Here is a 5,129-nt window from a genome sequence, read left to right as displayed (position 1 = left end):
GAACATTAATCTCTGACAAAAAAATCCTCATGGTGGAGAGAATAAGAAATAAGTCTCAAATTAACATAAATGTAGTTTAAAGAGCTGCTGATCATTTCTGATTTCTAGAACACACTTCTAGATCTTCTTAACTTTTACTTTTGTCTTTCAATTTGAAATGCTGTCAAGAAATACAAGGGGAAAAGGTCCATTTATGGTCTTTAATTTCCAGAACAAATTGAGGCTTATTGTAAGATACGCATATTTTTCCACCTCAGTTAATCAGCTCACAAGAAGGCCAAAAGCAGAAGATGAATGATTCACAAAGGAAAGCTGCTCTCTGTGGCAGAAGCACCACCACCCCGGTGGTGACACAACATGCCTCCAGGAACCAGCTTAGCAAACTACAACACCACGCCACGCCATTGTCAAAAGGATTAATATCAGGGCTTCTTGCACCAGAGGCATATACCATCTCACTGTTGTGTGAAAGTGTCTGGGGAAATGTGGGTGAAATCTGTTCCACAGCGTGGCACAGGCAATTATTGCTGCAGCAGCAATATTGAGGTGTACTTAAAGCTTCTGTTCTTCCAATTGTTTCCTGAAGGAAGTAATTTTAAGTTTAACACCCATAACATTTGAGGAAATTACTTTGAAAAGCTATACGTATGGCAACCGTGAGGGTGATGTTATTTAAAGCTAAAATTTAAATTAGTGAGCATATTTATAAACACCTTGGAACCAAAAGATTCTGTTAACATTGGAGGTTAAAGCAAAACAGATGATAACAAAATACTTCTCTTAATGAAATTTATATATATATATCTGCAAGACAGACAGCATTGCAATTTCGTAAAAGGCATACATCAGTGTGAAATCAAATTGGGAATACAAATATTGAGAAACCAAAGGAAGAAGGAACCCTGTGTAGCAACAGATGCAGACTGGCCAGGTGCAAGACACAGCCAATGGAAACATTTGGCAACATAGAGAAGATGGCAAAGGTCTCAAGCTTGAAAAGGCAAATTGCAAATGGCTGTGAGGATGTCAAGTAGAAGTAGGAATCAGTGACTTTTTGGTGAAATCGCTCTGATTAATTCTTCTTTAATCATTGCCCAAGGCCATGAACAAAAAGGACACTGTCAGTAATACCTGAAGCAACTGCACCAGACATGCTAGAGCACAGATAACGGCTGTAACATCAAGCATTTGTCTCGTTAGGATATTCTATACACACGCAGAGTGTCTGGGATATCTTGGGTACACAGCCACACTCCAGGCTCCACTGTGGAAATCCTAGCCATTGCAGAATGGCTGAAAAATAAAATGTCCATCAGATGGATCAATCTGCTGCATAGTCTCAAACATTTTAGTTAGCTCTGAATCTGAGTCATATAGGAAAAGAAAAGGGAAGAGAAGAGAAGAGGAGAGGAAGGAAAGGAAGGGGAGGGGAGGGGAAGGGAGGGGAGGGGAGGGGAGGGGAGGACAAGACAGGACAGGACAGGAGAGAAGAGGAAAGAAAAAGAGTAAAAGGCATTTGTGTCAATTGATTCTTGATCTCTCAACTGGGCTTTTTGATTTTGTTTTTTGTGGTCCCTTTTTTTTGGGGGGGGTGCTAAGGATTGAACCTAGTGCTTTTGCACTGAGGTATATCCCATCCCCCGGCCCTGGGACTTGCCAAATTGTTAGATTTCCCAGCCTCAGTTGGCAAAACTGAAATTTGCAAACCTCCTACTTCAGCCTCCCAGACTTCCGGGATTTCAGACACGTACCACCACACCCAACTCAGCATCTTTATTTTCCTGTTTCTTTTCCTTGAAAATGCTAAGGGCTTCAAATAGTCACATAACAGAGACTCTGGTGTACAGTTATAAAACTCACACTACAATGTTTTAAAATAACTATTTGAAGACATTGAAGAAGAATTAGCATAAGTAAGATTTTAGGACCTTAAATATATAAGAGAAAGAAGGCATAATTGATCACTTCCTAGAAACATAAAGACAGAATCATGAAGAAACAGGAAATTTGCATAGATTATAACATATGAGAAACTTGAATCAATAATTGAACGCTTCATAACAAAGAAAATCCCAGGAGCTAGTAGAAGTCATTAGTGATCAAAGAATTAAAGAGAAAGTACTCTTTTTGTCAGCTGGCCGAGATGACAAAAGGGAAGTAGGCTAAGGGCAAGAAGGGCAGGAAAGTGACCCTGGCCACTACTGTCCTAAAGAAGCAGGAGGCCAAGAAGGCGGTAAATCCCCTGATTGAGAAGAGGCCAAAGAATTATGGCTTTGGACAGGACATCCAGCCCAAGAGAGACCTCACCTGCTCTGTCAAATGGCCCCGCTCCATCCGGCTGGAGCGACAGAGGGCCGTCCTGTACAAGCGGCTGAAGGTGCTCCCTGCGATTAACCAGTTCACCCAGGCTTTGGACTGCCAAACAGCTACCCAACTGCTTAAGCTCACCCACAAGTACAGACCAGAGACCGAGCAAGAGAAGAAGCAGAGGCTGTTGGCCCGGGCAGAGAAGAGAGCTGCTGGCAAAGGGGATGTCCCCACTAAGAGGCCAACAGTCCTCAGAGCAGGTGTCAACACTGTCACCACTCTGGTAGAGAACAAGAAGGCTCAGCTCATGGTGATTGCACATGATGTGGACCCCATCAAGCTGATCGTTTTCCTGCCTGCTCTGTGTCGCAAGATGGGGGTCCCCTACTGCATCATCAAGGAGAAGGCCAAACTGGGGCATCTGGTCCACAGGAAGACCTGTCCCACTGTCGCCTTCACACAAGTCAACTCAGAAGACAAAGGCATGCTGGCTAAGCTAGTGGAGGCTGCCAGGACCAACTCCAGTAACAGATACGATAAGATCCACCATCACTGGGGAGGCAACGTTCTGGGTCCAAAATCTGTGGCTAGTATTGCCAACTTGGAGAAAGCAAAGGCTAAAGAGCTTGCCACTAAACTGGGCTAAGTGTACTCTTGAGTTTTCTGCTCATAAAAACAATAAATTGTCCTTAATCCAGTGTTTTAAAAAAAGAGAGAGGAACTGACACCAGTCTTTTTCAAATGTTCAAAACACTGAAGGGGAGAGAACACTCCCAAACTCATTCTATGAAACCAGCATCATGCTGTCCTCAAAGTTAGACAAAAGTGCAAGCTAACATCTACAATAAGCACAGATGCAAAAATGCTCAACAAAATACTCATAAACCAAGTGCACCAAGATCAAGTAGAACTTCCGCCTGCTTGAGAAGCAATATTGGCTCAACATATCCAAGTAAACAAATGCTACACACCATGATTGCAAGATAAAGGACAAAATCATAGAATCATTTCAATAGATCCAGAAAAGGCACTTGACAAAGTTCAGCATCCCTTCATGATAAAAGCATTCCACGAATTAAGTACAGAGTCACTGTACCACAACACGACATGAGCTACAGAGGGCAAGGCCCACAGATAATATCGTACATAATGCTTACAAGCTAAAAGCTTGTCTTTGAGCTTAGAAAAATGATAAGGATGTCCACTGTGACCACTTCTACTCAGCATAGTTGTGAAGTCCTCAGTAAAGCAATTAAGGCAAGAGAAAGAAAGAAAAGACATCCAAACTAGAAAGATGTAAAATTGTCTTTTGTTTACAGTGACATGATCTTATATACAGAAATCCTAATATACAGGACCTCAAATACAGTAAACTGATCTCATATACAGTAAACTATTAGCATTAATAATTGAACTCACTAAAATTTGAGGACATAAGATCCATATACCAAAATATCAGTAGTTTTCTTTTTTGCCTCTTTGCAATGTTAGGCATTGAACCTATAGTTAGTCAAGTACCCTGCACCAAGCCACTTTCCCAGAACTTTTCCAATGTTCTTTTGACACAAGGGCTTTATAAACCACCCAGGCTGGCCTTGAACTTATGATTCTGCTGCTTCTTCACCCCAAGTAGCTGGATTCCAGGCATGCATACCATGCCCAGCTGGGCGTGTGGCTGGGTGGTAGACTGCCCCATAGCATCTGCAAGTCCCTGGGTTCATTTCAATCCCCAACACTACTTTTTTATGAAGTAGCATTCTTATACTCAAGCAGTGAATTGTACACACACACTAGAAACAGTAAAAGGGGGAAAAAAGCAGGAGAAAGTTTGCTCTTTTTGCTGGATGAGCTGCGATCTTAACTATTTCTTCACCTGATTCCAGTGATGGCCCCTGGGACTCCCCCATTCTGATCTTTCATCCCTAATAATAAATCCCCTATGTGACTGAACCTACATTTTATATTAATTCTGTTCTCCTAGTGAACCCTAACATGCCCACTTTGTGATACAGATCCAAAGGAAGTGAAATCACTACGCTAATGAACCCGTTTCTACTCCAGAGTTCACTGCCACATTATTGACATAGAATTGACCTAAGTGTCCCTTGACTGAAGAACACATGAAATGCTACACACATACACACACACACACACACACACACACACACGGTAGAATATTATGAAGTCTTAAAAAAGAAGGAAATTCCATTGTTTTTGACAACACGTATGAACCTAGATAACATTATGGCAAATGAAATAAGCTGTGAACAAAAAGATAAGTGCTACGTGAGCTCACTTACATGTGGAATCTAAAGCAGTGCTCATCTGAGGACAGAGTAGAGTGAGTGGAGGGACCAAGAGCTGGAAAGAAGTAGGGAAATGAGGAGCTGGCCCAACAGCGTGAAGTTTCATTTCCACAGGGGGAGTATGTTCTAGAGATCTACTGTGCAGAATGATGATCACAATAATATCGTACATTGTATAATTGTATATAATGTATCATATGCTTGAAAACTGCTGACAGTAAGTCTGAAACATTTTAGTTAAAGATCACAATGTGAGGCTGGAGATTTAGCTCAGTGGCATAAGCATCTACTTGCTAAGTGTAAGGTCCTTAGTCCCATCCCTGGTACCAAAAATAGAATTTAGTTAGCTGGGCTGTGAATTAATTTCATAATTATATATGTATATATATATATATATGTAAAGTATCAAACTGTATACTGTAAATGTTAAAAAAACTCATATGTGAGTTCTACCTCAATAAAGAAAATGAAATTGCATTTAGCTGTGTTTTTAATAAGATATTTCTTTTTTTTAAT

General features: G+C 41.0%; 1 pseudogene; it reads left to right on the top strand.

Moving 5' to 3' along the window:
- Positions 1 to 2,137: 2,137 nt before the first annotated feature.
- On the top strand, positions 2,138 to 2,953 carry LOC101574427 (annotated as a pseudogene).
- The last annotated feature ends 2,176 nt before the right edge of the window (positions 2,954 to 5,129 follow it).

The sequence above is a fragment of the Octodon degus genome, unplaced genomic scaffold (assembly GCF_000260255.1).
Source record: "Octodon degus isolate 3935 unplaced genomic scaffold, OctDeg1.0 scaffold00007, whole genome shotgun sequence".
Classification (NCBI taxonomy): Eukaryota; Metazoa; Chordata; class Mammalia; order Rodentia; family Octodontidae; genus Octodon; species Octodon degus.
This window is presented reverse-complemented; position numbering and strand designations above follow the sequence as displayed.